Raw genomic sequence first — 8,371 nt, forward strand, 5'->3', positions numbered from 1 at the left:
CAGGTGACATAGATTTGGTCCATGTGAGGACAAAAGACCAAGTTGCAGATATCTTTACCAAGTCATTGGGTAAAGATAAGTTTGTGCATTTCAAAGAACTAATTGGAGTGAAGTACCCCACTTGAGCTTGAGGGGGAGTGCTGAGATTCAAGCTCATTAGTCTTCTATCAATTGTTTACCTTAATGAATAAGGTTAAGTCACATTGACTTAACCATGATTTGATCTAGGTTTGTTGATCATTGTATATGTGTTGTACATACAATTGAATTTTACATTGTGTGTTGATGGAATGATAGGGAGCATGTCTGCTACCCTTTGAGCCTGTGCCTTATGTCCATCTCTCTCTCTGAACTGTAATACGGATACAAATAATGTGTTAGTGCCTTGTTAGTGCTCTTCATATCCCTCAATTTGTTGTGCAAGATCTCTCTTATTTGGGTTATTGAGTAATCCTCTCCCTCCAATGTAGAATTACAATAGCCTATGTCACCCAAACATTGGCCATGAAGTTTACATGCTTTAAAAGTTTGAAATTTCCAACAAAGAGCATATTGGCTAGCCGCCTCACACTTGAACAATGAAAGTGGGTTGAGGTGGAGATATCCATTCATGGTACAACACACTATGTATTCTAATATCTTAGCTTGTTTTGGAAGGTATTCACCACAACCCATTCCTTTGCACAATAATATTGTTGACTTTAAATTCCATGTGGAAGCCTCTTGAAGATATAGTTTTTTTTCAATGCTCAAAATACAAGGGAGCCTCTCTCTAATTTTTTTTAATCCATGTGTTTTCAAAATTTTTTCATGTTTGTGTTTTTTAAACCATTTATGTATAAATATAGGTTCATTGATCCTTAATTCACAATAAGAACCTCTTGAAGAGGTGAGCTTGTTTTTTTGAAGAAATGCTCCAAATAAAATGAGTATGTATCCAATTTTGTACACTTTAGTATTTTCAAGATCTTTGTTATTTTTTTCATGTTTACGTTTTCATAATCATGTGCTAGTTGAATTCAAGAAGAGTTTAATCCATTCATTTCCAAAGAAACTATAAAAAGAAGGGTCAAGGATTGTTAAAACATGAAACACGCAAAAAAAAAAGATGAAGTTGCCATAAGAGCTGAGGAAGAACAGTTGAAAGACCTGTGGCTATAAGTATCTCTCCATTGCCAATGGTGCCACTAGAGAAGATTTTTTCAAGGTATTATATGGGATTCAATGGGATGAACTAAGGGTGGTGAAGATTACTTGTACGACAAGTTATACTACTTGTCAAGCTCCGAACTTCTCCAAGAGGTAAGATCATTTAGTGTGTCTAAATGTTGCACTTACTTTAATCTAATGAAACAAAGGCTACATTTTCTACTTTTATGGATTTCCATATTTGTCATACAGGCATATGTGCATCTCTTGAACATAATGAAGTCATCTAATGAAGACCAAGACAAGATGCCTAAGTAAGAATTCTCAGCTAAGAGACTACTCTATGGGTATTATGTTGGTAATCCACTCAAGTGTACCTATATTTCTATCATTGATCAATGGCTATTACAACCCATGGAAGTGTGGCTTGTTTTAGATTTGTTCTCTTTCTTGTTATATATATTTACAAATCCATGGTAGTGGGTGGCTCTTATTTGATTTGAAATAGAATGCCTAAGCAAGGGAGACTATCAATTTTTTTTTGGAAAATTTGCTAACTTGGGTGGTTCTTGCATTGCTTGATGTAGTGTCTGTAGTGACCAAAGAGTGGATTGATGTGAAAGATGAGAACACCATGTACTCTCTACTATCTAGGAGCGGGGGACCACAAAATGGAAGGCAAATGTCTATCTTTGGTGGCTTGATTACCCCCTTGGGGTCATTCCAAAGCAAGAGATGGATTTGTGAGCAATGGCATTAACTTGTTTATTTTACAAATGTATAGTATGTTTTCTAAATGGTTGATTAATTGAGGATGTGATACTTAAAGCAATCATGGTGTTGTTCTTCTAGGATTCATGGCTGAGCATAGCAAGGCTTCCACTATATGGATACACAGTCTGACAATGTTCCTGATCCATCTAGGCTTGAAATACTTAACACACATGCTGCAGCTACTACACAAACCAACCAAGACACAAGTTGCGCGGTTCCTTTCCAACTATGTGAGACATCACCTATAAAACAATAATGACCTCTTTGCACCAGCCCTAGTAGGAATCCCATCAATCTTCATAGAATAGACAGAGCCATCTAGCACATAGCTCTGATAAGCTAGAAAGTGAATTGCATCAATGGCCTTACCAACCTCTTGGTTTGTAAACAATAGTACTCACTTACCCTCCCGATGCCACAAGAAAATTGTGAGGTCCAACACCTGTTTTAGCATTACAAAAATGAACGTGTGTATATGCAGCAACATAAACAAACTCACAAAACCAGATAATAAAAGTAAAGAAGATTCTAGATTCTTACTATCTCTTGAGTAATAGGGTGTCTATAGGCTTTTATAATGCAAAAATGAATCCATGTGTCATAAAGGACAAGGCCTACCCTTGTGGCATTTGCAATGAGCTCTCCAATGTGCTTTGGTAAGCATATAGTAATCAAGAATCCCTCGTCTATGAATCACTTATATGCCAGGTCCATGGTGTCAATCACCAAGTTCTTTGAAATGGCATTCCACTTTGGTATAGACATACTCTCTATACATATCAAAACATGACGACTTGTGAACTTCAAAAGTGGCATGCAACAAATAATATATGCCTAACATATGACACATGACATAACTCGGCCACCGACTCTACACCCAATGCATCCACTACTAGTAGACTCATGGTAAAGTCTACAAATATCAATCGTGCAACCTCATGATGTGGCGTCCCATCCATGTTTAATCAGTTACTCACCACTACATGTAATGAACCATCTTTCCTAATTAGGAAGCCCAATTGATGACTCATCCACGAAGGATGAGGTTGGAGCACTACAACTTTTTGACAGCTCAATCATATGTGTTTGCATGGGCTCAGGAGTCTCACTAGGTGGTTCCATCAACTTCTTACCTTTGCAAATAACAATAAAAATGTCGTTCAACTATCTCAACAAACCCATAATTAAAGACAACATCAATACAAAGGTTGGAGACTAGGCAAAGGGGTAAGGTACAAATATTCATATATTTATTACATAGTATGTCCTGCAAAGTTTATTGAATGTATTTTAACAAGTTGTGTTTTCATTAGGTGGTTATTACTTGCTACCTTCACAAAGTGATGCAATCAGGTCTTGGATATGTTTGCAAGATGTGGTGGCCTTGGGCAACAGGCTAGTGCCAAGGATGGTCACCATTGCCTTTGCATGGAGATTGATGACTTATTGCACCAATAGTGCCTCTCAAACATTGCATGTAAACTAGTTCCTTACATAGAGATTCTCTAACTTTAGAATAATACTACTATCTTTGGACATGTGATTTGAGGCCTTTCACTATATTGCAGACATTTCTCTTGTCATAATAATTTTACTATAGCTATGGTTCTATGTGTATGTACTTCTCTTTTTTAGTATGGACACTCTAAAAGAGAATAAATAGTCTTGGTCATTCTCTACCATGTGGTTTTGCTTATTAACTATGCATGGTGGGCTATTGGTATGATTTTAAAAAAACCATTTGTTTTGTAAATTCAAAAAACTCTTTTGGTATTTTACCAAACTTAAGATTTGCAAAAAGATCAAGAAATTTACTTGAACAATTAATCCTACTTCTTCACTCATTGAGGATTTCTAATGGTTCAATTTATATTTCTTTGACACAAGCTTAACCAAAAGGTTTACATGCAGGAACATTAATTTTTGAAAGCTTTTGGAAAAAACTAAACATTTACAAAAGAATGAAACTAGAAGCTTGCAAATATTAAATCCATGGTATGTTGCACAAAAAAGCTTGAAAAAAAAGGATTGATTGTTGCAAAAGAACTAAAAGGAAAGCTTGCAAAAATAAAATTCCCATCTAGGAAAAGCATGGTTGCAAATCATTTGGATAAGTTGCATGTTTGTCATGTGCTTGAAGTGTTAGCCTTAATGGAGTTAGGAGATTCTAACAAAATATCAAACATCAGTGAATGGAGCACATAATGATGTATGTCTATTCACTATGTGATTGAGCAATTTTTCTACAAAGAAAACATGTTTTACTTGTATTTGATTATGAAGCTCATGCAATGCAAAAAATAGAATAAAACATGAAAATTGTGGCTCGGGTTTTTTTTTTAACAAAAATAGCTTAGGGCTTCAAAGTGTGGCTTAGGGTTTCAATTTTGCTTATTTGCTCAAAGATAGAGGGAGAGAGTGAGTGAGAGAGAGGGTTTGCCTTATGATCTCTCACTAGGACTCTTGTATATCTAATGTCTCTTTAGCATTGATTCAACCATGCTAACATAATATGTTGCAAATTTAGAACTTATATTGATCTTGTGAGCGCTAGCTAAAAATGTACATGTCATGAGTTTTGAATCAAAGAAAAGTTATAAGCATTTGATAGTAACCCATGTATTTGCTAGGTGTACTACAATGAATATGTTATTGATACAAGTTCTAAATTGTGATTTGATGAATGACATGCACTTGCCATCACAAAGGTGTTTCTTGACTCTCATTAGAGTGTATGAGAATTCTGCATAAGAATGACCCAAGCACATATGAAACCTCAAAAATCAATATGCACATCCATTCAACAAAGATGTCAAAGACCATGACATTGATGATGGTATGAATCATTTTCTTAACAACTAGTTTACAAATAGTAAAGATTTATAGGAGGGCATCAAGGCTTAACTTTGAAAAAAAACCTTCCAACCTCTCTATCCTACTTCAAATTTGATGTGACTAAGTGCAATTTTACTGATACTTAATCTCCAAAATCAATATTCTTGGGGAAATGCATATACAACAACACTAGTAAAGTAAGTCTCTTTCTTTTAATGTAGTCAAGTACATATTTTATGATGCTCAACATGTAATGTTTACTTTCTATTCTTCATAAGTGTCTCTTGACTAAGTTTCTCCCATGAACAACATCCTCCCAAAGTCTAGAGATCAGACCAAAAAGATGATGATGTAGCTTGGTCTATACTATAATGTGATTCGTGTGCATATCAATGATTGCATTTTATTTTGTGGTGAGTGCAAGAATTTAACTACTTGTCCAAAGTGCTCTAAAGGTATAGAGATGCTACAAACAAGATGTCACAAAATGTACTATGACTTTTTCACTTGCTCCATGTATAAAGCATATTTTTCAAAGCCATGAATTATCACAACTTATGGATCGAGAATCCAAAAATGCAAGCAAAGATGATATTATGTAGATATTGGTTGATTGTCTAACCTTCAAGTATTTTGATGCCACAGACCAGAGTTTGGAATGCAATTACACAATATTAAGATGGGTGAAGCATCGAATGGTGTGAGCCCCTTCTCCATATAGTCAAGCACATGGTCGTCATGGCCATTTATGGTGCTAAAATATAGTTTGCCGCCTTTCCTTTTCATTGAAAAAGAGCATGTGATGTTCCATTTATTTATCCCAAGTAAATGCAAATTAGAAGATATAAATATATATTTACAATGTCTTATAGATAATCTACAACTCTATGGAACAAAATAGGTATGGTGAGTGTGTCCAAGCCCAAATGTGGGCAAAGCTTCAAAGTTCACAATATCCTAGTTATAGTTATCCATGATTTGTTGGGTTATGGAATTTTCTTAGGTACGCATTATGTTCATTTGGTTTATCTTGACTTCAAGTTTGTATTCAAGCATGTGGTACATGAACTTTACTTTTTGGTTTTGAGTAGGCAAACCATACAAGCAAAGAAATAAACCCATCGCTTATTTCACAAAAGAAGCTAGAATGCATTAAGCTTGTTTTTTTTATGGAAAGAGATTTATGTATGTCATTTTTTGACATTCAACTGCATGTTCTCCTTCATCTACTAGAGGAGATTAAGTTGCAAGATTTTTTAGCATACTCAATGGATGTCTTTAAAAGAAAGATTCATGGAAATATTAAAGAGATATGTGCAATAAAGAGGAAGGTGTGAGGATTCAATGGTCGAGGGATGGTTGTAAGAAGAGTGCATGTATTATCATAAAGAGTACATACAAAACCTCAATGAAGTTGCTCCACTTGCATGGATTAAGGAAGAGCCAGCAAAGATATTAGAGGAGGTTTTATGTGGAAAGGAAATTCTAGTGTATCTCAATCCAAAAGATCAAGAAAATCATAGCATCTTCATGGTTTATAACTTTGAGTGCATGGAAAGTCTTGTGAAACAGTATAAAGAGGAATGTGAGTGTATTAGAAGAAGAGAGACAAAATCTAGAAGACTAGAGCCACCTCCATCCATCCTTTCTTAGATAAGCACACAAATCAGAAGAGCACACAAACAAAATAATAATGTCAAAAGAGATCTGTTGGAGATAGAGGCCAATGAGCAATAGTTGGGCGGGCATCCCTTGTACATGTACACATTGTACATTCATTTAAGCAAAGATAACAAAGAATAAGGGCACCATTTATTTGTATCCACATAACTCTCTTGTGTTCTCTCTCTTAACCCTCTTGCACTCAATGGCTTCTACCTCACATCCCATCATTGCTTTCCTCTCAATTGGTATCAAAGCAACATCTAGTGTTCATGGGAGCTCATGCTTGGATCAAGAAGCGCAAGGAGTAAAGCTTTGTCATTTCTCCCTACACATTGATAGAGATACTATTCTCATCGTTGGAATCTAGATTTAAGTCAAGCAACTGCTTGAGCCATTAAGGCTTGATTTGAGGCTGCAATATCCCACTTTGGTAGGGATTTGGTAGCCATTTGTGGGTGGGTTTGCAGTAACAAAAACTTGGCTTTGGATGCTCAATAAGAGATTTTGGTGTATGATTTTGATGCATGCAAGCACGAGAAATGCTTAAGGATAAGGATAGGTTGTTTTTGGAAGCAAGGGATTTAGGCAAGGGGTTTTCTTTGATCTAATAAGGGGCTTGCTCAACCTTAGGTTTTTCTTGTTTTGAAGCAGGGGGTCTACTCATGTCTATAATCGAGAAATAGAAAGAGAGAGAGACTGGATGATTTGATGAGAGAGTGATGTATATGGGTTGTGTTATTTATCTGGATGCTTGAAGAGGTTTCTTATATTAAAAATAACTTGTGTTGATGCAATTTTATCAATTGGGATGCTCCCCACATTTTTTTCATTCTCTAGAAGCTACAAGGCATCCATTTATCATAAAAACCTTTTTGTAAGGTTTAAACATTAGTCAACTATTATTAGTTAACATCAGCAAGCTATCAAATTGCTTTAGCTTTGAATTGCACATATATTTTGATGAATTTTTCAACTTGGAGGATTTTCTATGCTAGTTTATGCTCACTTTGCATTGAAAAGATGGGCACGAGAGAGATTGAGAAGAGCACAAGTAGAAGCAAGATTTATGGCTATGGAGGTTTGGACTTAAGAAAGCAAGTCTATTGTGTGGGAACTCCAATAGCCACATGTGTGACCCACCTTTCCTTTATTGTTATATCATAGTAAAGAATAAAGAATAAAGATGATAGTGATGGAAAACTACCACTTGTAGTATATAGGTGTGTGGACACTGAGTACAATGTAAAATTAGGTGTGCATGCACTAAGAACTAAAGAATCACAATGTGTGACTTGCCTTTCCTTTATAATTTTATCATAGTAAAGAATGAAAAATAAGGATAACAATGATGGATGACCACCAATTAAAGTGTATAGGTGTGTAGGTACTAAGTACAAGGTAAATATAGGTGGCTAGGTAGATGTGGCCTTTAATCCCCAATAACCTCCCACTTAAAGGAAAATGTGCAAGGAGCGAGGAGAAAAGAATAATATGTATATATGAGTACAACTCAATGAGGAAAGATGTCACCTTATTCTATGCCCATCATCTACATAAGGAAGGCTTAGTGTTCTGCCAGGAAACTTTTAGTGAGAAAATCAAGTAAATTCTCATCTGGAGAGAACTTGACAAGCTATTTCTATTTATCCTCAATCACCTCTCTAATGAAGTGATAATGCACCTCAATCTGCTTCTTTGCATAAAAGACCAAATCATGTGCCAACTGGATGACATTCATAGAATCTGAATGTTGGGAAGGAGTTATAGACGTGATAGCAAGGTCTACAACCAAATGGCCTAACCATAGGGCCTCCTTGTAAGAATCAATAGGTGGCTACAATGTACTTAGCCTCAATAGTACACAAGGTAGTATATTCCTACATTCTAGACATCCAAGAGACAATACCTCCAGCAAAGGTAAAGACATAACTAGAGGTTGACTTCCTAC

Source organism: Lygodium microphyllum, chromosome 3, assembly GCF_053477565.2.
Source record: "Lygodium microphyllum isolate KBCC chromosome 3, Lygodium_microphyllum_v1.1.10, whole genome shotgun sequence".
Lineage (NCBI taxonomy): Eukaryota > Viridiplantae > Streptophyta > Polypodiopsida > Schizaeales > Lygodiaceae > Lygodium > Lygodium microphyllum.